The 26,799-nt window shown below is 42.8% G+C and overlaps 1 protein-coding gene across 2 annotated transcripts in view; it reads right to left on the bottom strand.

Moving 5' to 3' along the window:
• Positions 1-26,799, bottom strand: part of robo2 (roundabout, axon guidance receptor, homolog 2 (Drosophila)) — a 153,976-nt gene that overhangs the window by 58,001 nt on the left and 69,176 nt on the right. The gene's annotated exons all lie outside the window — the stretch shown is intronic.

Below are 26,799 nucleotides of genomic sequence, written 5' to 3'. Positions count from 1 at the left end.
AGTGAAACACAAAAAACAGTTCATTATCAATCAATGAAAGCTCGCGTCACCACCACGCATAGTGGAGCAAACTGGATTCACCATGCAAATCACCCATTGCAATTAAAAGATAACTTTAAAGGTACAGACTCTGGCTGTCCCGGTGTATAGCAGATCTTTCTCCATCTGATCTACAATAAATAAATCAAATCTGTGGTGCAGGACTTGTTACGGCTTAAAACTATGAATGGACTCAATGGCACAACTCGGGAGAAAGGGATATGTTTAGGGTCGTTCAGCAGCAGGTTTCAGTACAGTCCAAAAATTACAGCAAAAGTACAACCCTAGGGAACACCAAGGACGCTGGCGTGATTGCCATAAGTACAAAGGCAATTTGGAGAGGGGCGAACAAGTCATAGGTGAAACACATTTGTCAAAATTAAGTATGAGAATGAGGTAGTAAAACACAACTAAACTAATGAGGAATGAGACAGGACAGGAAGTACAACAAAGTAATACAGGAAGTAGGACAAGACGACACTTGGTGGCGGGACGAGACATGACAGCAAATAGGAATTTCACCTTTGGCAGTGTGTTCATCGCTGTATAAATAAGGGTCACATAATTCCTCTGATGAATAAAAGAACTGAGCTTGTTGGATGATGTTTGAAGATGCTTTGGGAAGGCTAAATTACGGACAGCACCACAAGTCCTTATGTAAATTCCATGTGGCACAAGGGACAATGGCAGGGACGGACAGGATTATAAGAGGGGATAAATCGTCCCTGCGCGCCAGACTTCTCTCATCTCTTCATTCACTCTTCTTACCCTCTCTGCAGAATGCCAAGCAGCCATTGTCTTCTTATTCATTTATTTAGATCAAGGGGAAGCAGTGCAGAGGAATGGAGGAAGCTTTCAACCCAATTATCCTGGGTATGCACTGGGGTAAAGAGTGCGACTTTGGTGTGACATGAATTACAATAAAACCTTTACACAGGGGTGGTAAGAGAGACTATAGAAGTAGAAGTAGAGGTTTCTGCCTCACGAAGGGCTGCCCTTTAATCTGAAGAGCTAAAGCAATTAGCCAGCTCCAGAGCAACGGACCCCCTGGCCAGAGTGGACATAACAGCCACCCCCGATGGGCTCTGTGTATTCCCATTACAAACAGAAATCCTGCTGTTTAAAATCATAGCTTGGTTTGGACCATACACTGCCTGTTGTGTTCAAGATCACATTGGATTTAATTGCTCCCTTCCATTCATTGCTGATAGCACCCATGGGATTTTGTCAGAATCAATTTTCTCTGAAACAGAAGAGCGACAAAAGAAACACTGGTTAGGTGTATCATTAGTGCGCTTGTGCCATGCTGTCTAATCTAATATAAAACTACACAGTGTGTCACAGTAAATGCATCCGTACAATGTAATCTAAATAAATACACAAAAGTAGGAATGAAACAACAAAAACAGACCTTGGCCACGCAATAATAGAGCTGCAGCGAATAGAATACACACACACTTGTTGAGGAAAGGACAAACAGTGGGTTACCACCAGCTACAGGCAAACAAAACAGATGATACAACACTGGTCAAAGGATTATGCCCTGTGTGTTGGTTCAGGATTTGCTAATACTAAGACTCTGAACAGATACATTCACTAAGTAAATGAAGGGAGGGGGCAAATCCAAATAGACTTTAGTTCACTATCTAATCCTAACCACAAGGCCAGTGGCATCAAGGTCAACCTCCTACGATTAAAGCACACACTAAACTCAAATATCCATCCCCTCAGTGTGCGGTTTGCAGCCCTCCATCACAGTATGAGCAGGTACAGTACCGCTTTTGTGGTTGGCTGCAGGCATCTGTATGTGCTGGACTACACAATGTCAGTGATCATGAAGCAAGTGAATGCTTTTTTTTAATTAGGATCATAACATGGCTGTTTTCTCTGTTAATCTTTTATAGGTGCATTTCATATGAGTGTATCATTAAGTAGGTCTGTGTGTTTGTTGAAACTGAACTCTCCACCTCGAAGGCCCTGCGGGCGTTCAGGCCCAAATCAGTCGACAGACTGAAGGTAATTGCCTTTCTTTCCCCCTGAAACACTCAACTCATCTTCCACTGAAAACATCTCACCTCCCATGGAGTTCCAGCAGGCAACAAACTCTGCCGTATTGCTTTACTTGGCTATTAATATTTATATATTTTTATATTTACACCCCTCTGTTGGCAAGTGTTACATCTGTCAATCTGGCTGCAGGCAAAAAAGAACCCATATCTGAAAAATATTAATCTGCCTTTGCCTCTTACATTTTATTATTTATTTACTCCTTCAAATATCAGAGGAGAAGGCTGATTTGAATGAGGGAGCAGCAGGCAGGGGGCAAAGCATGGCAAATTTTCAGCGCCTGCAGCTGGCACCGTTTCAACACCTTGAAACTTAAAGTGGAGGGATTCAGGTTGAAACTTGCACTGTGAAACAGCCAAAGGGTTAAGACTGAAAGTCTCTGCCAAAATAAAAACACAAAGTAGACACCCACACAATTACTTTGTAACAAAGATTGTCCTACATTGACAGAGGTGGGCCTATGCCAGCAAACATTAGATATGTCTACATGTGTGGGCTCTAACCTCAAAAAGACTCAACAAAGAAAAAATGGGGGAAAAAAAACCCAAACAAACAACAACAAAAACAAAAAAAAAAACCTGCCAAAACAAAACAGCCGGACACACACAGAACAGCACTAACACTCGGTATCATAGCGCAGAGTTGGCAGGGCAAGGACAGGATGAGAGGAGATATTTTGTATAGTGCGGCCCTCTTCTCCCACCAAAGATGTGACTCACTGGAGGATGACACTCTTGTCCGTAAGATTAGTGGGGAGCCTTGACTGAAGCTTCCAGCCAGCATACTTAAGTGCTGACAAACGCGTTCACCTACAGGAGTGCACCTAGCATTGGTTTGCAAAGGTTGCCAAAACACCACAGACTGATGTCTAAAAATCTAATTTTTTCCTCTGCTCTGACATTCACATCACTTTGATAGACATTCAGCACACAAAAAAACTGACACAGCACCCTGACAAACTGTGTGGCATTCTTAAAAGGGCTGCAGGGCTTAGTATTTTTCTGTTATGCCTAAAATGTGGATGTTTGTATTTGTTATTATTTTTCCGCCTTGTTTTACTGCAGAGAAAAGCCTTCAGTGCTTTCACACTCTCCAGAGTCAGAGGCAAAGCAACAGAGAGAAAGAGAGATTACAACAGCTAGAAGCCCAGGGCCATAGCCTGGCACCCAGAACCACCACCTTCTAAACACACTCTGATTAGGAAATAAACCACACACACACACAAACAGGGAGAACTGTAAAGAGGCAGCTCCAAGCTATAATATCATTTTATTCGAGTGCTTTTTGCGCTTCATCCGGCAGAGTGCTATTACAATACAGCCATTTTCAATTCCACCCTTAGAGAAGAGAGACAATATATATGTCACTTGACAAAACATAGCAAAGCTTCTCTATGTGCTGCCATTGGTGTTTTGTATTACTGTTGATGCTGAGGGCAAAAGAAGGATAATGCCTCACTCTGTACTATGAAAGGAGATGTACTCCATTTTTCTGGATGCAAGCTTTTTCTCCAGTTATGACCTGCTCATTTGCCCTCCCACCGGACAGAGCTAACCTCTGCCCCACCATCCAGATGCAGAAATTACCCCCTCAGCAGGCTGGCAAGCAGCAGGTTTACACACATCCCCTATATTCCTCCACTGAGGGGTTGCAGGTCAAACCAGAGAAACAGCTGCAAAAATATGGCCGTCTGGTGTTGCCGAAGGCTGCACCCCCTCTGAGAACTGAGTGGAGCCTCATCATTAGTACAACTCATCACAATCGCTCTCTGTCTTATCCTCCACCACCACCAACAGAGGTCATTCTCCGTGTTTCTTTTTCTACCAAGTTCATCATTTTTCCCAATCCCAATGTACCGTCCCATGCATTGCATTTGGTCCCTATACTCTCTTTCAGTGGCTCCTCATTGCTCACTCTGCACTGACTGCAGATGAGGTTCTGCAGATGAAGCCATATACATGCACACCTGATCATTCTCCATAGACCATGGCGGAGCCTGATATGATCTCTTCCACCACTCTTGCTATCTTTAAATCCAGAGCTAAGGGATTGTAAATAACACTGTCACTTTCACAGATAAGATGCAGGAAATATGAAAAAGAGTGAAGGTAAAGAGAATCATATGGACGGCAGTGATATCCAAGTAGGGAGAAATCACAGGTGGCGATACCATACGAAATGTGAATCTTTAATAGAGCCTTGCAGGGAATGAAAGAGACAGAGAATGTGTGTTTCCTGTGAGAATGCTGCGAGAAAAGAGGGAAGACTTAACACGACATAGGGAATGACGAGAGGATGCGTGATCAAGGTCAAACTCAAGAGGTGGTGAGAAGCAAAAAGGGCTTGGATAGATGGAGCTGACTGTAAATGAATGGAGTGCATTCTATCAAAATCATGCTGCATACTGCGCATCGACTCTAATTCAGTAGATAAGCCTAAACAAACACCCTTATTTAAACAGTAACCCCATTCAAAGCTCATTTTTCAAACAGCGCCCCTTATTTGGCCTAACAAGCCCCTGGGCAGCAAAGTAATGACAGTGGGACCGCAGTGGGCGCGATTCTTCTGCCCGATCCAGGAAAAATGTGTGGTGCTGCTCCTGAGAGACAATATAATTAACTCTTAATGAACCTGTTTCCTCTACGCTCTTAACAATGCCAAAAGACACACTTACATACAGTAGACCACTTTCCCATACAACTGAAGGGGAAAGTGGTATGAGACGATTGGACCCCACTCTACATGTTCGCACAGACAGACACACACACACACACACACACACACACACACACACACACACACACACACACACACACACACACACACACACACACACACACACAATTCAATTTAGCCTAATCCATGCTTCATGGTAATGTATAGCTCATTAAAATGTTGGTTAAAAACTCATTAAAATTCACTTGAAGAAGTAATGGCTTCATTACAGTAATATGCTGAAAAGCAAAGAAAAAGACAAGTAAGGACAAGGAGAAGAAAGGCAGCAGGGAGCGACAGCTTTCTAATCACTTAATTGTTTCTAAAATGGAATACATTTGCATAATAAATACCGATGTGCTGTATCCTCCTTCTATCTGTCCCATTCTCATAGCACTCAGTAATTAACAGGCACTACAATTAAAGATGCATTTTGCCCCAAAATAATTTTAGTGGCCATTCCAGCTTTCATTCTGTTGTCTTGTTTATGGCCATGAATGTGTTGGGAGGGGCGGGGGGGGGGGGGGGGGGGGTGCTTGGCACATGCATACAGTGAGCTGAAACTGGAGCTGGCTGATACTGACAAACAATGTGCCCATGGGTCTTTGTGCCTGCTCAGATAAGGAATGATGTTGTGTTGATGCTTGTGTTCAGTCCAGAGTGGACGTTTAACAGCCGGAAGGGGGAGTAAGATGTGAGGGAAGGAGAAGCAGGCAGGAGGGACAGCACAGACAGAGGCATCATGATCGAGCAGGTGGAGCTGTTTCCTGTGTCGGGTAAAGGAAGAAGGGCAGAGGAAGGAGATGAGGAGGTGACACGCAGGCAGACTGTGTGTCACCTCTGTCTGAGAAATTTGTCTCCTATTGCATTCATCCTATCTAACCTGGTGTATCATATTTTATGACGATGCTAGATTTTCTGATTATGAGTTACAGTGATATGCTAGAGAACAACTGAGTAGGCCTGTTTGGTGCTGAATCATAACCTATATTTTTGAACACTTGGAAAGGAAGACTCTACATCTTGCTATATATTGCTGGATATATTGATTTTCATCAAATGTAAATTCTGTCAAACAAGTTGGTCGTGGTTTTTATATGCCCAGGATGTAGCTCTAACTCTTCTGGTCTCAAATGTCTGAGGAGAGTCAGGCAGAGAAATGTTTCTTTGAATCAGCACTGTGCAACATACATTAGAAGCATGGGTCTCTCCTTAACTCTGACATTTTGGTTATGCGTAACTAAACAACCGAACTGTAATACAGCCGTCAACCTCATACTGTATTTATTATGTCAGGGAGAACCCACAGGTCTTAGAATGGAAAATGAAAGACACACTCAATGAACTCTTTCCTCAAGAGAAAACACAGAGAACAAAATACCGCCTCAGTTTTAATATGTCATTATTTTCCCCCATACCGTGTCTTTCTCTCACCTGCAGAATTATACTTAATATGGATAACTCCCCCACAGTTTTTTCATGCAGCTGCTCATGTGTAACAGATATCACAAATCCAGCTGTGACAGTGCCAAACCAGAAGAGAGTAACTTAAAAATGGGAATGGGGATAAAACTAGGATGGAAATTTGTGTGTGTGTGTGTGTGTTATCTTCAGTATATTTGTGAAGGCTCTGGCCTAACGACATTGAGGTGGTGACCTTCCACAGGGAAAGATAATCCCCTGATGCTGCTGAACTGTGTCCAGGCTGAGAGAACTGAGTGGATGCTCTCAGAGACTGCTCGCATACACACACATATACAATTGTTTTCCAGGGTGGCAGACTTACACATATCTCGAGAAAATTAAACCCATGCAGCCAAATTCTGCAATGCACTGTGCAAATCTTCGTGCACTCTTCATTACACCCCCACCAACCACCATTTTTTTTTTTACACTAGCCTATTTGCTTCAGCTGCTTCCGTGTCTATTTTATTGTTGTGGTCTATAATTGGATTGGCAGTAACCTCGGGCAGAGAGCCGTTAGGATCTTGTAAAAGGTGTCACTCTGCAATGGCAGCCCCGTTTTAATTAAGCTCTCGGCTGGAGTTGAGCAGCTTTTATCTAGCTTAGTCTGATGAGCCCCAAGTGCGAGTGTGCTCCGCGCAGTACTGCGGGACTAGCAGGAGGGGGAAAGGAGGTGTTTCCAAACAGCTGCAGATAGCCCAGTTTACTGTATTCAGGTACGCTCCCAGGACACCAATCTACATGCATGGGCCACAAAGATACTGGGAGACAACATAAAAATTCAGTGTGCTTGTCCGTGTTTGTGTGTCTGTGTGTGCCATTTTTCGGTGTTTCCTTGTGCTCATTGTGACAGAGCCCCACCCATCAGCAGTGTGCAGTCATGTGTGTATTGGTGCAGATGCAGAGCCAGCCCCACAACATGGCAGAAGCAAATGGGCAAAAACACCCATCTAAACAAACACAGGAGCAGAGCAATCTCACACACTGCTGGTATAAATTTTGAACTAATCCTGCTTTGCTATTCGGCCGCCTGCGTGTGTGAATCTGTATGGGAGGCTAATGCTGTAGGCAGCGTTGTACGTGGCATAATGATTAGAGAGGTGTTCATCACTGCCCTTCCTTGCCTGTTCCCCCTCCCCATTCCTTCTAATGGCCTCCTCAGATCATCTTTTCTTCAATCAATACTGCCTGAATGGAAGAATCCCACACCTAAGGACACTTTGTTCCTCACTGTAGATCACAGCTGACACATTTTCCATACCAGGAATCATTGGTGGCCCCGGAACAGAACCTTACGGAGGACTTTGAACCAGTTCTGATATCCATCAAATATGAAGGCCTGGCTATTTTCTCTGTGGGTGGCTTGGGCATGGGATAACACACTTAGATTAGTGAGTAGATGAAGGCTGAGGTACGCTACTGTGGGCAAATGGAAATAAAGTTAGTGATAAGGCAGGTGTGAAATCTCATGCAGCCTAGATGCAGAGACATTTAAAGAGATTTATTGATTACTTTATAGATTTTAACTCTTGAAAAAGAGTGAGAATTAAACTGGATGGAGAGATGACCTTTACAACAGCCACACCCATGGATAGAGATTTTTTTAATTCATTCCCATGTCCCAGAGTGTATATATGCGAGCTGTTTATGACTGAGAAGGAAGCAATTTACCATTTAGGCAGTATGTGCATCTTAAAATTCCCCTCAGTACAACTGGCACGACTATCATCCTGGAGATGTGGTATAGACTTTATATGGGTCTATGCAAGCATGATTGAATGCAGCACATAATATCTAAATACTTGGAATAAATCGTTGGAGTGATGCTGCCTGCTCAGCAAATCACTGCAACATTAGGCACACCTAAGTACCACACTCTCATACACATACAAATTACAATTTCAAGTGTCTGTGATGTTGAGTCTGTCCTGTTGTATGGAAAGCAGTTGCCCTACACACAGCAAAGCAGTGCACCAACGGCACTAACAACAAACGGATCACTTCAGACTGGACTGAAATGGCAGTAATTCTAATGTGCATATCCATTACATTTCTCAGGAAAAACAGCAATGCCCACACAGAGGACTTATTGCGGTTCTGATTCACATGTTTGTGTATTACGTGAGATGCAAAAGACTTCACAGTGCATGCAGACATGCTCTGACATTTATTAGCTTAGCAGAGCATTCATATGATTCATTAACGCTACAGCCTCTCTGGCGTCATTCTGTGGAGGAGCTCTGCATCTTCAGAGTCCAGTCCAGTTGCTTATTTCACAATCCAATTCATGTTAATTTCATTACAGAGGAGTAATTGTGTTAGTTCCATCTGTAATCAGCTTACTGCCTCAGTGCAGCTGGATATACCTGTACATCAGGCTTATGTAACCTGTGTGCTAATGGGGGGAATTTCATTCATTTCAGGGCATGGAGGAAAACCCAGAATACTCACCCAGGTAATCTGGCCTGCTTGAACCAGTAGTCTGTACATAATAACCCTGGTGTGTGTGTGTGTGTGTGTGTGTGTGTGCGAGTCAATCCATGCTCATGTTATCATGCAAATGGAAAACAATCTGAAACACACCACTGGCTGCCGTACTCAGGATCAGTGCAGAGTGCTGTGTCTAAACCATTCCTGTTTTGTCCCTGAGCCAACTGCCCGCCCTTTAAAAAAGAACAAAAAACCTCTCCATTTCTTTCCTCTGTTTTTCCACCCCCTTTTCAACTTTCTATGGCTCTGCATCCAAAGGCAGATTAAATGGTGCTGTTTCCTACTATGTTAGTACTACATACTTGCCCAACAGATATCTGTAGGCTGGAGATGTGAGGTTAATCATTTAGGCAAAGGAACAAAGTTAATGAGGCAACTTCTAATCCAAAGCTATTTGGAGTTCTGTCAACAATATTGACTGCGCTGCAGATAGGATAAGATATCGTTGGAGGGCACCGATGACCTACATAGCAAGGACAAGACAGTGGCTCAACAGCAGCACAGCACAGTGATCCCATAGCTCTCCAGGGTACAGATTCTGCAGCAAAAACACAACACTTAAAAGACACTGTGTGTGCATGAGAAGGAATTCTAACTTCCACCCACACGGTCCCCAACTTTCATATCATACAGCAGCAAAATCCAGTTAGCAACCAGCTATATGCCACTGTTAGGACCAGCTGCTGTGCAACACGTCAGCAATAATTTCACTTTACAATTATCAGCTAGGACCACTGAGCAAGAGCTGCTGAAGATAAAGGAGGGTAAAGTGAGAACGTCTGTGATGCTCATGAGTGTTTAATACTTAAAGACTGTGTATGTGTCTAGTAAGGCTGTGTCATTCTCTAATGTGTTTCATCCTCACAGACCACGGTGGACATTAAAGAACACTTGCTGATAATAAGCAACGTGGTTTTTATTACTCCACCATGATTGCAAATAAAATTTTATTACTTCATAGAAATGAAATCATTGGAAATCTATAATTAAAGTAATGTTGGCAAAGCTTTATATTGCTAATTATATTAAGTCGAAAGTTTTTTTTATGCATTGAGCAGTAGGCCTATAATTTATTAGAAAAGACAGCGTTAAGACAGCTATACACACCCATTAAATTACTTCAAATTGATTGCAAGGATAAAAGTTAGCTAGTCAGCAAGCCTCGTGGTTGGCTGAGAAAAAAAAAAAAAAAAAAACCACAAACAAACATTCTTCCAAAATTAAAACTAGTCAAAATAGTTTGATAACTAAGTCTTAAAAAATAACTAGGCACTTCTTACAAAATCACAGTTTTTTTCATAATAATTACTGCCACATTACACAGTTACTTACTAAGAACTAAGAAGTACTTCCAAAGAAAGAAATGCATTAAACAGTGCAGCAGTTAGAGTTATTTTACAATACAGAAAACAACACAGACCTGTTTCAGTGCATGGAGACCTTCAACCATCACACAATCAAATAATTTTAATCCAGAATGTGATTATCCCCGGGGTGACAATTTTTGCCATTTAGGATAGAAGGCACTTTTTTTCTTTGATTAATTCCTGGTCCTTGAAAGGTCACTGTGATACAGTGACATTTAAAATCGTCATGTCTAACCCCAGAAAGCAGGACATTGGGGAACCATTAGACGGGACCTCTGTAGTTGGGGTGGGCATTTAGTGTGGGTGCAGACAGCACTTGAGCTGTTTCTTGTCTCTGCTGGAATCCCTGATTGCACACAGACGCCACAGTCTCAGATCAGTGGGGGTAGTTCACATATATCTATGATACAGGCACACACATGTAAACACTCACGCTCTCACACACATGCTGTAAATCCCCCCTGTGTGTCTGAACACAGGAACAACCAGACGCAATGTCCCCTGGGTAATGAAGGAGCACTGCAAGACTCTGGTGGCTGTAAAACCCAATTAGTCTATGTGGTTTTATCAGTTCTCTCAGTTAGAGCTACACACACAGATAACGGCTTCAGCTGGATGATTTGCCTGTCTGGTTGTCTGCCCCCTGCTGGACACACACTGCCAAGCAGGTACATGTGGATAACAGAGGGAGGATAAATGACTGTGATCAGATATTCTGTGAGGGGTGGCTTGGTGGAGCAGTGGATGGAGGATTGTGAGTTAATGCAACTTAATCAAGATAAATGAGTGTGAAATCACTGTGTGTTTGTTGTGGCAAAGGCTAATTTGTATCACCATGCATAAAGATGGGCATAGCCTCCGCTAATAATCAGCAGCACACTACACTACGAGAGCTGTTTGTTCTATCTGTGAAAGAAACATAATCGTGCAGTGAGAGCTGAGGTGATGTAAGAAAATCACCTCTGCCTGTATCACATTTAATTAAATAAAGATCATTGCTGGTTCCCAATCTCTGCTCAGCATGGCTCAGAGGTGGATTTCTTGCCTTCAAATGACTGTAGCTGGAAAAATGAGGCAGTGGCTGACAGCGTCACAACACCAGCCTTATCTTTGTCTTCAAAAACCTCCATCTCCCACAGCCACATAAAAGAGCAGAACAGAGAGGTGGCAATCACCGCCACCGTGCTGTGCAACCCTCTGCTCCATCGCAGCCGTCAAATGAGCTACTTCTGTATTCATGTGCCGCATCACTCCAGGCTCTTTGATGGCACAGATCACTGTCAAGATGCCGAGGTTCTCACCAGACATACTGTATGGCTGAAACATGGGAATTTGTATTCTATGGGAATGCATGAAATGGAACTTTACGTGCACACATAGCCGTGTATGTATGTGCACATTTGGCGGACGGCACAACAATTTAAATGAGACAATTTAATTAGAACAGAGCTGAAACATTTTCAATCTGCATTAGCATTAGAGAATATTAAATGACACTTTAATGACTTTTCTTCCGATATTATTGACTTAACTGATGCTGACATCCCGGCTCGATAGGAGCCAAGAACTAAGCAGCAGTGAGGTAGAGAGGTGGAGCGCGAGAGAGAGAGAGCGAGAGAGAGAAGCCTCTTTTTCACCATCTTTCATTATTCAGCCCCAAACCATAAATAAGTGAATAACAGCATCCATGATGGTGGGTATGGAGGTAGTTTCTTATAACAAGCCACAAGAAGGCATCTTCCACAAGAGGTCTTTAAATGAAGAGATTGGAGCTGCACTCAGACATAACTCCATCCTCTGCATCCATTTCAGCATGGACTTCTGCGCTACCCCACATTCAGACACAGAACTGAACACAATACTTAAAACACTGAGGTAGAGTCTTAATCCTAGTCAACCTGGCTCTTAATGCAAGACCCAGGATGCTTTGGTCATTAGTTAATGCACTGCTAGTATAGCTACTGCGAAGAAAGGACCACAATGGTAAATTCCTGTGCTGGTCTAGCCTTTGAGAAGTCACCCACTCGATGCTCCTGCTCCCCGGACTGCTACTGAATTAAATATAAGGGGAGGATGGGAGAAACGGTCGGGGGGAAAGAAGGAGGGAGATAAGACTGGATGGGGCAGAGTGCGTCTGTATAGCAGAAAGGTGACATGGGAGGAAAGGGACCCCTGACCTCACCGTGCCACAGAGACAACCAGCATTTAGCATTCTCCACAGGAGTCTGATCTCACCAGGTAATTGTTGCGCGGTTTACATCAACATGACCCTTCAGCGTCGTGCTGCTGACAAACATGCTAAAACAAATAAGACATGTTTGTTTGCTTTGACATATTACCGGACAAACATCCATTCCCAGCTGAAAACCTGTCATTAACAGATAATTCATGGGCATGCTTCCTCAGAGTACTCAGATGATTGAAGTCGATCAACAAATTTGATGGGGGAAAAAAAAAAAAAGTAGCAGCTTAAAATTGCCTTTCTGAAATCATTCAGTGATTACCATAATCACTTCATGGCTGACAATACTTTGTAAATGTGTGCGCTATTAATTCCTGCAATTATGAGGGCTAAATGCAAATAGGCTGCGTGTGTGGACACACCTATCGATCTGGGCAGATAACGAACAAACAGATCCAATCTTTCAGTTTGCCATTGTGGAGCAAACCCTCCTGCTCACTTCATCATTATCCTCTGTGGGTTTTGTCCGTGCAATTGAGGAGGAAAACTCTGCTCGCATTTCTACTCTACACACTGAAAATGGGTCCTAGACCAATTTATGGAGGTAATTTTACTGTGAAAATGGATTCATTCTGAGTTCACAGTGAATGCCTTCTTGAAATGTGATGGTTGCTCTACTCTACACCACTCCAGCGTCTGCCTCAAGACTATGCCTCAGGCTGTAGATTACTCTCGCATGAACCCTCACTTCGCTGTCAGGCCAGCAAATTTCACCTTCATTAATAGCAGCCACTCATGTCTGACTTAAATTAACGTACAGGCTATCAATTAGCCTGGGCAAGGCCAGGCGTAGTTTACTCAAGGGGAAAGGAGAAAGGCATCCGGTATAGATGCTGGACAGCGAAGACGGATGATACTCTGTCTCCAGCATTCTATCGCTACACCTTTTCTCTTCCTTCCCCCTTTTCTGATTAATTTCTCCCTAATTATCTGCAAATATTCAGTTCTGTTACCACATTGGCTTCTTTTTTTGCTTGAGCAATTCACCTTCATTTGGACCATATGCTTGCTTCTTTCAATGAGGCTCGCTTACTTTTAAAGAGATCCAAACAGCAGGTAGTCGCTTACCATGAACAGAGAAGTTCTGCAGGACAAATCGTCTACATGCTGCATGGCTCTTCTCATTTACACACGCATTTGTTTTCTTACACTTTCATGGAAGAGGTGAGGAGTTGATTTATATGTGTGTCATTGCCAAATCACACATTCATACACAGACAACCTTACTAAATCACTTTCTATATAAACCTAATGTGCTTTCTTGCTTCTTCATGCAGCTATCCATCTTTCCATCTACCCCTTTTTCCTTGATGAGTTAATTTCTCTCCCATTGGTTGTTGTCTGCGTGACCCTGGCGACCCAGGAGAATCTCTTAACAGGCTCCTCTTGCCCATCAGGATTGACTGGCCCACAGCACCCTGTCATACGCAATCAATTCGTCATTCCTTCAGCAACAAGGGCCTGCTTGCTTGCTTGCCGCCTTTTCCTTCCCTGGATCACTTTACTTCCATTTTATTATTTTTTCTCATAGCGGATCGATGCAGGCAAACAGGCCCACTATAAACCACACCACAATTAGAGCAGCATCTAATCTTCTTGTTGACTCCATCTTCTTCACAACAGACAGCAAATAAAACACAAATGATAATGAAATCTAATGGGATTCCCTGGAATTAAATCAGTTAAACAATGAAGAGAGCCCAGCCACAGTTCTGAACCAATAAAGATCCTGAAAGATGTATATACCGGTCAATATCTGTACATAGACTAAACAAGCCATGCTCCTGTCGTCATGCCAATGGATTATGTAGACTGCAAGCTTTTATCACATAAATGTAAAGACACAGGAAAAATACAAACATAATAAGAATATATTTTTCTACACAGAGATGCATCTGCACATGCACACTTTTAGATATACATCTCCACATGAGACTAAGTGATGATACACTTGAGCGAGCACAGTGGATCCATTTTCATCCTATTAAGTTTGCAGAATAAAATTACAATTCCAATATTGAGCCTGTATGCTTTCTGGTAACATCATTTAATAACAAACTCTGGCCTTAATTAGGCTAATTTTGTTAGGGGAAGCTCTAATGATATATTAATGCACAGATGTCAGCGGTTTTCCAAGAAGTATGGCACCACATTTCTTTCTCTCTTTCTCAAATATACAGGAATTTCCATGAGTGAGAGGACAACTGTCAGTGACTATGAGATAACCGATTTCTGCAAAGTCATTGCATTAGCAGCTTATTTACAAAGACTAAAATAGATACAGAGCTAATTTAATCATTGAATTATAGATTTAACACGCTTGTGTAGTTTGTCTGGGTTTGAAGGTAGACCTGTCTAAAAGCAGTGTTGGTGATGCGAGGAAAGCTGTCTTCTCAGTGCAGGAGGCGTGCAGGGCAGCAGTGTGGAACTGCTGGAGTAATTAGTGAATCAGGCCCCCAGCTCCCTGTGAAGTCCGGCCTTTGAAGGAGAGAGCTCAGACCGATCAGTGGCCCTTCTGATGTATGTTTGTGAATCTTTCAACGAAGTGAGAGCTGCTAACGAGGCCTCATCTATTACAATTTGAGATGTAATTAGCGTCGGTGGCGCAATGGAGTAGGGCCAAGTAAGAGTGGCTTAATCTGGGCTCGGTGTCCCATAGGGCAGCAACAGCAGGAGGATGAAGTGAACGAATGGAAGGAGACTCCCAGGAGAGGAGACAGGGCCTCTACAGGCCTGACACATAGGCCAACCAGACATACAGCCACCCCACTGGAGCGCTGTGGCGCAACAAGGCTAGGCACACTGGACCCTTTGTTGGAGAAGAGAGGGACCTCAAAACAAACATATGCACATGTTTCTCATCCCCAATCAAGTTGTGGTCAATGTGGCACATTTAGAAAATATCATCAACAAATATATTGCTGAAATGAGATCCAGCATAAAAGAATGGCCCCTTTGTAGAGAACTCAAGTTATATCTTGGGTTAACACAGTTTATAAAATGTGTGTTGCTTTCACAGCAACTACAGATTCTGTGAGATGACAATCATTCTGTCCATTTTTTCCTTTGTCACAACAGCCCTGCACTCCCAAATTAAATAAAGCCTCACGGTTTGTGTTCTGTGCTAAAATGGGTGTGGTCTGGGTGACTCGGGTCACATTGCGGTCAGATCAAGCGTGACGCTTGCTCTAAAGGTTGACTGTTTTAGTCAACCTTTAACCCTTTAGGGCTCATTTTCCTGAGCCCCCAGGTATCTCAAGCAGCCATTAGGGTCATGATTGTTTTCACTGAACATCAAAAGTGATTTAGTGGAACCTAATGAGCCATTAGTCTTCATCGGGACCTGGTGTACAAACATACAACCAACATATCACAAAGTGGAGGCATTAAATGCTTCATGCTGGAGACACCTGCTCCAGACACCTCTTTGTTTTTAGTCTTTCTGTCCAAACATATAAATCTGAGGTGACTAAAACACACTGACAGCTGGTGGAAACTTAAGAGACCAAAACATGGATCTGGTGAAGTGCAGTTGCCTCTAGAGAGTGGTGGAGTGAGAAGTGGTGATCCTGTGCCAGTGGGCAGTAATCTGCGTCAGACCAAACTATGTTTTTTTCCTTTCGTCTTGAAGGTCCCTCTACTGAGTAATGTTGCTGAACCGGGGCATGAGGCGGGCTGCTCATATCAGCATGCAGCATGGAGATGGTGAATCAATGGAGCCTGGAGGACTTTCCAACCTCTCTGTCGCAGCCCCACTATTAATGAGCAAGAGCAGGCCCTGTCCGCTCCCCTCGTGGCCACATGCTAAATTACCAGCTGTGAATCAACACAGCATTTATGGGCAACTGCAACATGAAAACGGCTAAATCTGCAAGGACAACCATACCTTGTTATAACCCAGAGGATCACACAGTGGACTGAGAATGGCACTGAGGAATCCAATAACTGTATAAATTAACAGAAAAAGACTAAGTATGTAAGGAATAGTGGCTTCCCCAGCGGACATATCTGGTCTAGTGTAACTGTTTTGATCAATGGTTGGCTTGTGCGCTTCACAGGCATTTATTCTTAACTAAGAACAAAAACAGAACAAGAAAAAAAAAAATCACATTAGAAATAAAAAGAGAAAAGAGGAGAGTGTAATATAAAAAAAAAGAGGCATGGTAAAATAATAAATAGGTAAACAAACAGTAAACCTGAAGGCGAAAGGCTTTTAAACATTTAAGTGCATTTGACCTGTAATGGGAGACAGGGGGACGCGGAGGAGTGGTAAAAGCCTGATAAAAAAAAGAGACTATAACCTCACTCCACTTAGCCATCAGACAAAGAGATGCTTTGGGGAGTGCATGAGCAATATCAACATAAAAGTCACAACATGCGTGTGTCTGCAACCGTTTCTAAGCCGTTTGTCTGCACACTGAAATGACTGTGTAAAAAAACTTTCAGAAAGAATTTTTACAGAAATAGCTATTTATTGTGTGGGTTTGAAAGAGGAAACAGCATGAAAAGTGTGAGCTGCATATTAGGTGTCTAGAACGAAAGCAGTGATGGGGAATGCCAACATGAGAGAAATGGTTCAGTATGAAGATTATCTTTATCTATAAAGCAATTACAAAACCATATAATCACAAGGCTGTCAAGAGAAATTATGGTTTTAAGATTAACCTTAAAACCTTACGTGTGCACACACGCACATGAACGAATAAACCCCTTAATCACAAACCTGAAACCAGGACGTAGCAACATAAATTCTTCATTTATTCAATGCTTTACCATGCTTTATTCAATAAAGTAAAATTCTGAGTGGCTGTCATTTGTTTCAAACTCAAAAATACAACTACAACCATTCCAAAAAATCAATGTATCTGAGTAACAAAAGGTAATGTCCCCACTGTGTCAGGCAATCAAATGGATTGGCTTACTGGAATTTGAGCAGTTAGTTTCTGGGTTGGTGCCAAAAAAGGCGTTCAGATAAAACAGAACCACTGCTTGCCTGATTTAATGGATATATGACTTTGAGTGTATGGTCCTATTCTGTTGGTCCACCATACCTTTTTCATGGAGTGCACGGCTGTTTTGTAGGTCATTGTGCTTTTGACAGTGTGTCAGTGTGTGTCAAACATTTAACACTTCAAAATGGGCCTCCACTAAAAGTGTCTTGGGACGAGACCGCTCACCCTTCTTCCATCTCAGTAGTGACAGTCCACCACTGAGGGGGAGACAGTCTAATTTCACTGCCGACTGACGTCCATTCAACTTGAGTGATGAGGGCGCAGGCCCTTGTGCACAAACTCATGTGGCCAGAACTACGCACTGCAGCACACACACACACACACACACAGAAAATAATACTAAAACAGTAACTCAAAGCATTGTTGGCTGTGTTGACAGGCCCATTAACTGGCCTTGGCCTGCCATTTCAGTCTTGTTTCAAAACCTCCAATTCCAGAGAAATATACTTGCCTGCAATGCCCTACTGTATGCTCCAGTGCACCGCGGGCCCTCCAAAGCCATCGTTATCCAGCATGCTGTCCTCTGCTTGCACCTGATTCCCCATCTTCATTATCATGTTGAAAACCAAACTGCTTTCAACGTAATAGGATGCCATTCTACCTGCCATCAGGTGCTTCTCAACTTAGTGTTTGATGAGAATATTCATAGACCTCTCAGGGAACGTTAAAGACAGTGAGTGAGACACAACCAGCGATAGTGGGCCCCTCTGGGGCTACAAAGGCCTCCACTGTGATAGATCTTGATGAAGACAAATGGACAGGACCAATATGGCCTCCCTGTGGAGGGGTACCCTCTACAGAAAAAGCGGGGGTTTGTGATGGCTGGTTAGATGACGGACATACGGCCTAATTGGTGACCTGCAAGGTGAAAGGTGGGGTGGGGGGGCCTCTGCCCTGACTGAGCAGCAAAAGTGTCAATCTATCCCGAGCTGGGTCAGAGATCAAGTGATCTGCAGGAGGAGAGGTGAAGGGATACAGATGTATCTCCGAGACATGACCTGTTTGCAGTTCTCAGAAAGCGTGAACGATAATGTCTCATCCCATCAGGCAAATTAAAAAGCTAGAGTGCTTTATAATTCCTGAAGGGTTTCAGGGTTGTGCTTGGAAGAGGGATACAATAGAGGGGGAAAAAAAAATCATCATAAAAATTAAAATCATGACAGTACAAAAGAGGATGTTCTGTCTGTGTGTGTGTGTGTGTGTGTGTGTTTCTAATCAGTTCAACCTTGAATCTTGAACACTGCACCCACTTTAAAACAGAAAATAGATCTCTTCTCTCAGAGTGCTCCGAGTTCAGTTCTTTTGCAGCAGCTGGAGGGAAATCAACAACATGCCTAAATTAATATTTAATCATCGCAACTTACACATTCTTAGTCTGTGTCCAGTGCTGATCAAACATGACACAGAGAAATGGGGTAGATGTTGGGCAAAGGGCTGAAGCAAAGTGTGTTATAGAATGGACTGTGTGTCTATCATCTTGGGCAAAGACGTGCAACAGCGTGCATGTCAAAACAAATATGCACTCAGATCACCCTCACCACAACTGTCAACACCACATATACACAGCACAAACAAACACCCAAGACTGGCTGAAATTTTTCGGTGAACTGTACAGACTTACATTTCACCTCCTTGTCTGTTAAAGCCCTTTTCCATGTAATTGAACTGTGGAGCGAATGTGTGGATTTTGTTATTTTCCTGAAAATAATGTGCAGCTCTGCCTTAATGGACAGAACAAAGACTGGCAACAGTCCTGCGGGGGGGATTGTCAACATGCTTCCTCCCCGTATTACAATACTGAAGTGACACTACAAAAGTGGATCTGAATGTGAATGGCGCCAGTGTCCAGGCTGCCACTGGAGAACTTCCGCCCAAGTCTGCAGTGTTACAGTGTATGAAGGGCTTTGAACAGTGACTGGCATGGCGAATCACATTGGCCTCTGATTGGAGAAGAATGAGATCGCCACTAAGGGACTCCATATGAGAAATTGTTATAAACCCTGTTATTTGTTACCAAGGCAACAGATGGCCAAAAAAACATATTTTTGAGTCCCACTTTAGAGAAAAAATAATGGCTGGCCAAGGACAAGGTCTATGACAGTGTATCAGAAAACAGCATTGTCCAACACACATTTTCCTTTTAGAAAACAGCTTTTATTAAACCACTGCAAGAGTAAATGGGGCCAAGCGTAACCATTATTTCATTTATTTTGAATCTAATTGCCTGTTTCTTTGGGATTATTCACTGCCTGGTATGATGTACAGAAAAAATTAAATAATGTATGGACTATGCTCACTTTGTCTAACAAGTATCGTAACATTTTAGATTTAAAAAAGCTAAAGAAACAAGTGTTGACTTGTTAACACTGAATAGAAAAAGTGCAGTTTATTAGATAAATGGAAAATGCACTTATTTTAGACTTTATCGAAATTAGAATTCAATCTCTGTTGAGCAACTTCTTTTTTTTTTTTTTTTTCCCATGAATTTTCTGTTAAAATTATTTTCATGCTGTTACATAGGATGGAAATGGCTTTTTGTCTTATTTGAAGCTGCAGTAACTGACTGAGTCCTAAATATTATGCAGCAGTGACAAACAGCCACGACAGCCTTCACTCTGCTCCAGAAGGAGGTATAAAATAGTACTGCATTTACTGAGAAAACAAAGAAACGAAAGAAAAATGAGACGGACTCCAAACCCATGTGAATCAAAAAGGATTTGGGGGCTTTATCTGGTGGCACCATGTGGGAATGATAATGACCATCTTGAATCCAAAAGGACAACCATTCATCTTAACCCTGGTCTGCCTGGCAAAACTCATAATCCCCGTAACACCCATGACCCATCACTAGACAGACAGCAGGGGAAAAAAATGGCACTTTGGAGGGGCAGGATAAGACAATACAAACCCATTTCTCCCATTCTCCCCAGACTCTGTGTGATTATTTAACATTCCATGGAATATGCTCCATCTGCTAGCCAGCATTAATTCCTCCTTTTACCAAATCTCCACCTTTACACTGCTGAGATTATGTCACTCCGTCTGCCCCCCTTACCGTTTTCCCCTCCCTCTCAGTACTCTTTTTACTGGTCCCTCAATCAGACTAATACCTTTTCCTTTGTGATGAATCATTTCATTCAGGCTGCTTTTATTCCCTGGCTCTGCAGTTACAGGACCATCAACTGCTCTTTTCTCTTTAAACATCCTCTATCCATCATCATGGGAAGCCTGGTCGGAGCTCCGCCCATCCACCAGCTCTCCAAAACGGCACCTTTCCAATCCGTTCCTTTTTACTTCTTACTTCCTGAACCCAGCCATCAGGATGAACGATTGTGAAGTTTAGATGGGAGCATTTTAACCCCCCTGACTCCTGACCGCCTCCCCATATTGCCCAGGTGACATTACTAAATGCTTCTGTCTCAAGAGAAGTGAATAGTATCTCTACTTATTCTTGGAGAGATTTATGTATGTTTATGCTTGTGCTCTCTCTCAATGCATATAAATGTATCATTGTCTGTGTCTCATTCTGTATTTCAAACACAAAAAAACCTTATAATGGTTTGCGGTCTACCAGTTGTTAAGTGTCATAACCTTGGAGCTTTTAAAATACATTCAAAGCCACAACCTAATTTCCAAAGTACACTGTAGTTCGCTTCGTCATGATTCATCCAAAGTCATCTGATAATATTGGAATAGAGTGCATCTGCTACTGTTCTTGTGAACTGGTGCCAGTCAAAACAGGATCTGTCTCTGTGTCTTTGTGAGAGGACAGAAAGCCCCTAAGGTTAGTGTTTGTTCAGTCAATGCTGGTTTAAAAAAAAAAAAAAACAAACCCATACATACAGTAATTAGCTGGGGATGACTCCTGAAGCATCTAAGCATCAAAGGAGACTGAATTCATGACCCAAATCACACGACTTTATCTATAGAGTCACCAGAGGCAAAATCACAGTAAAAAAAGGAAAGAAAAAAGAAAAAAGAAAATGATAAAGTGAGGAATGACTGACAGTTCCAAATAAAAAAGCAGCAAAGCCACAGAAAACAAAATAGAGACTGAAACAGTCCTAACTGCGTGGTAAATCTGATTAAGCGTCGGAGCGAGGATGGCAAGCAAGGCTAAGTGACTCAATGGATGAGTAAGTGAATAAATAAAGGAGAGAAGATTGTGGTGGCCGCCTGCCACCGCAGCACGTTATTTGAGCAGCCTGGTGTGTACACAAGCCAGGTTGCCACGGGATGAGTCTCCATACTCATCGCAATTACTCTGGCTGCGTTCTGTGTCGGTGAGCTAATTAGACCTTGGCGAGCTTCGAGCTGGTAGAGTGGAAGATGAGGTGAGTCACTGGGGATGGAGATGGAGGTGATAGCCTCTGTTTTTCACCTGAAGCCCTCTCACACCAAAGGCAGCAGTTCCCTGTTTACTCTGCAAACTGTAAACTACAAATGGCCCCACAAGGAGAAAGAGTAAATGTAGCGTGGAAAATGGTTAAGTAGCGGCTGTACGTGCCTCCAACTTCTCTTTCTCTCTTTCTTCTTGGTTTTCCTCTCGGGCGCACACACAAACACAAGCCTGGCCCCATCCTATGCCACCAGAAATACCCAGCTGTCTGCTCTCTGCCCCCATGCTAATCTGAGCCCACAGAGTCGACTCCCACCCCTCCTGGAGTAACACAATAATGCTGTGTGCACTTAAACAGCAGGGCTGGCAGGACCAATCTCCTCTTATTGCCAACAAACACACAGAGCTCTCTTTCAACAGTTCTCCACCAAACTGAGCTCCTTCTGAGAGTTGCTGTTAAAACAAACACTCCCCACAATGCTGTGTACTGTGATGTGTCTTTCAAGGAAGAGAGAAAGAAAGAAAAAAAGGAAATAAGAACTGATGATTGCATTTCTTTCTCAAGGCATTATTAGGCAATATGTATAACTAATTGAATTGTGGCCTACTTGGTACGTGAGGATTTTTGGCTTTTGAGCTTTCTCATTAGCTATGCAGATTCTGGCCCTAACCTAATGAACAATAATAATACTCGTCGGTTGAAATGTGTTACGGAGATGAAACCTGATGGCCTCTGCTGGTAATTGGGCTCCCTTCCACTCATTACAGGAGGAAAGCAATAAAAAAGCAATAACACTTTCAAAGTGCCATCAGAGGAGGAATGTGGCACTTTCTTTTTGACAATTCATCAAGAGTGAACCCCTGCCTATTAGCTGAATGAGAGCCCTGGGCCAAATAAACATCTCCCACTCTGCACTGATTTGTTTGATGGGTAAACAGTCTTTGATGTGTACGCTGCCAGACACTGACATTCTGTGTGGACATAACCATCGGGGCAAAGACAGGACCACAGGAGAACTTCTAGCGTAGTTAACTATTACTGAAATGTGGCAATTCAAGGTCTGCAGCGTTTGCACCTACCACTTTTCTCATTCTGCTTTTTGTGTCCTCCTTCCCCTGCAGGCTGAACTTTGAATAAAAAAAAAAAAAAAAAAAGGAAAAAAACATGGAAGTGTGCAGAGTCAGGAAGAATATTAGGTTAAGTCCTCAGGTGAAGGCATGGCTCCCTCCAGGTAGGAAGAAAAATACCGTCTGTGTGAACAAGTGTTGTTTGAAATACTGGATTTCCTGCCAAGTCTGTAAACAGGGACTTTCAGCTCCATTCATCACCCGATTCCTCAGAACAGCACAGCTCATCGCAATTTGTTTCCTGAGCAATTGACATGGGGAAGCTGTCTTGCTCTGGAATATTCAAATAAACAATTATCTTTGACTGGCTTTGGTAACAATGTCAGGAATGTTACTCACCACATAGTGTGTTTCAGCTTGCTTTCTCACTAAGCCAAAGGCTTTCAAGCAGTGAAAGGAACAGATGAAGTGAAGAATGACACTCAAGACATCCAGGGGTCTGATTCCACTGGGGTCCCCTGTTGGGTCCTGCCAGGGTTAGCGAGCAGGCGGTTAAGAGTTTCACTGCAGCTTGGTTAGGGAGATAAAACCTGTCTAAACTTTATATCCCCACCTGCCCTCTCCATTGGTCCAGCTGGAGAGGGATGAAACGTCTGGACCGGAAGAAATGAATGCAATGTGGGCCTGGGAATTTGAAAAGTACTTTTTGAAAGTTTTAAGGTTTTATTCTGACAAAAGAGATAGCATGAATGGACAGTTTGATAAATAAAGCTGTGGTTGATCTGCCTTAGGTCATCTTGACAGCCTGCTCTGAGAAGCATTAAGGAGAAGGGTGGAGTAGTGAGGAGAAAAAATAAAGGAAGAGGAAGAGAAGGTCACTGTGAAGCCTTATTCAGGCTGTGTGCGACATAAAAATAATAAATGATAACGAAGACAGAGATGCCCTCACAGTAGCACATAGCAATTTGCAAATGCATTTTTACATTACACATTCATATGGAAATTATTATTTTTTTGAGGGTCTTATCCTGAATTTATTTTAATGGAAAATTTGCAGATGAATTAACAGCCAAGTTATTACAATAGTCGTTATAGTAGAAGTGCAAATTGTCTGTATCAGACCTGCAAATCAAGGCAGCAGCAGTGTAAATGTAGCACTTATTTCAGAATGTGAACGGTGACCACATTAATCTTGTCTATGAACATCTGTTAATGTGTGACAGTCGTCGTTTAGTCACCTTGAGTAAAAATGTGACTCATGACTATCCACACAGATCAGATTTGGGACTAATTCAGTAATATTCTTCCAATCCCCAAATCCATATTAATGGATTCTAATGCAATTAAAGTCGCCATTCTACATTTAAAATGTAGAATTGAATATTCCTTGTTGCTATTAGGGCTAATTAAAAACACAAATTCACAAAAACACACAAAGAGAAGTAAGTACAAGTAGAGAAGAAAAGTACAATTGCTCGGAGATTCAGTCTGGAGGAATCACAGAGATACAAGCTTTCAGTCTGTCCAGAAGGTCGCTGTGAAAGAGAAGACAGCCATTAAAGACATTCTCCAGACAACCTCACCTGTCTTCTCTAATAGAGCTGATGACAGCATCTTTATGGATGTTCAATTCCTTTCCTGTTTTCATTTACTCTGCTTATACTATCAAGTACTTTTAGAGGTGTTTAAACGAAAGCTCCCTTTACACTGTGTATCACTACAGACGAGTATCATTTTCAAATGCTATATTCTTTTATTTCTTTATTTTGTGTGTTTTTTTATTGGATCTTATTGTATAATTGCATTTGTGGATGCTTTCTTTCACCAACATTTAGGGTTCCTTATGCATTATGGACATTTACAATGATTCGGTGTCTTCTTTGAATACACCTGAGCATGGCTGTGACTTCAGGTTGAACTTGAACTGGTAAAAAATAAATATTTCCAGCGTCAACACCCCCACCAACGTGCTGCTGCATTCTTATCACTACACTACCAGCATACAATCTGTACTTCCTATATGATCCACTGCTTCCAAGTGGCTACAACACCTGCTCTGGACAAGCGCTGTAGTTGGAAGCATTGGTGCTAACATGAAAATCATTCAAAAGAAACGAGTAAAGCAGCAGAATTGCAACTGACGTGAGTTTGTCTATACATCAGTCCAACTGCACTTGTCTACACGTGTTGCAGCCGCACACTGCTCTCCGTCACTGTTCTTCTTGTCTGCTCTGTCTCACACTCTCAATACAGAAGGTCATTGGAACAAAGGAAATCCTCACTTGCTGCTATCTGACTGTAGCTGAAAAAATGGCGTCTGTCTGGATCACCTCCCTTTGCCCCTGAAAGTGACCCTGAGAGAGGAGGAATGTTGTTTGCTGGTAAGAAAAGCAGACACAGAGACAGCAAGGAATGTGATATCAACATGGGGACAGAAAAGACTTTTATTTGCCTCCCCACAAAAGTTGGAGTGAAATCAGAAGATGAAATGTATGTGCAATTAAGGAGCAATACACTAAGATTAACCAAGACACACCAATTTTGTGAGGAGGGTGTCAAGAAATGATGATGAGAAAACAGAGCAGAGGAACATCCTCCTCTGTGGGAGTAATGCATGTTTTATGGCTGTATAGAGGGGTTGGTGACCCTGCCCTTGGCCTCCCTGGGCTGAACCAGCTGTGGAGGGATGGAGGACAACCGCATATGAAAGTTTAACAGCCCTCCCAAGGGCTGTATACCTCCTCCCCCCTGGTGGAGCTACATGTACGGAGGGTGGGGCCTCTCTCACATCTCTGCACCGGGCCTCGCTAGGGCTCATCAAACTCCTCAGCTGCTCCTAACTCGAGGAGTCCATCTGCTGCCAAGCAACCCCAGGAAGGAACTGAGGCAATACTAGTAACTTGCTGCCGTACCCTTCCGCAAATACACACACACACACACACACACACACACACACACACACACACACACACACACTTGAACAAGTGCACCGATCCAGATAACCTCACACCGCCAGTTTCTCCTGTGCCATTTTAATTTAAGCCAATTAAGCTGATTTTCTAGACTTTATTTTCTCTTCAGCGTCCTGCTCTCACTCCCTCTGCACTCACCAGGTTCCCAGCTGGGCTTAAGCACACACAGACGGCTTCTCAGAACAAATATCAACTGCTCAGCCTTGAAGGATTGGGTAAGATACTTGTTTAAGTATGTAATTTGGGGCACCTAACAACGTATGTTACAAATCCTGTTAAAAGCATTTCTTCTAAAACTACGGATTACTTCTCTTGACCTTTTGCTAGCTGTCGTGTGTTTGTATCTCTATCAATAAATGTTCTTTCTTGTTCAGGTTCTATCTTCTGTGTTCAGTTTGTACAGCATAAGGAACTGATGCATGTGACGTCCACAGTGTTGAATAATATGTCCATTTATGTTTTGCTCAACATGTTTTCACTTACCTGGAATCCAAAGCAGTTGTTAAGATGACAAAAGGAACAGGCACAAAAATAAGGAAAAGGAAAGTGAGGAGAAGGCAACAAGCTTCACAAAGAAAGAAAATTACCCCAACCCTGCATTTCCTATGGGTGTAAGAGGCGCCAATCATGACCTGGGGTTACTTTTAGAAGCCTGTCTGAAACCTCTATCATATTCCCTACCCCACTTCTACATGCCCTCTTCCTCTCCCCTACCACCCCTGCATCATTCCATCCTCCCAGTTTTCCTTCTGACATCTGCTAATCCCCAGACCTCTGACCCCAGGAAATTTACTCTCTCAACCTTGACAATTTTCTTTCTCTTTTCCGTCTTTATGCCTGGCGGATCACCATTATCCATTATCATTCCATTGTCTGAGGCCAAGAAAAACAATTTAAATTCCCGTGAACTGACATCCACTTGCAGGCTAAAGCCGACGGCGGTATATAGTGGGATGTGGGGCTGAAAGGTGTCGTGAGTCCGTGGTGTGATAGCCTGGCTGTGTGATTTTTACCAAACATGATA

Source organism: Echeneis naucrates, chromosome 13 (genome assembly GCF_900963305.1).
Source record: "Echeneis naucrates chromosome 13, fEcheNa1.1, whole genome shotgun sequence".
Lineage (NCBI taxonomy): Eukaryota > Metazoa > Chordata > Actinopteri > Carangiformes > Echeneidae > Echeneis > Echeneis naucrates.
This window is presented reverse-complemented; position numbering and strand designations above follow the sequence as displayed.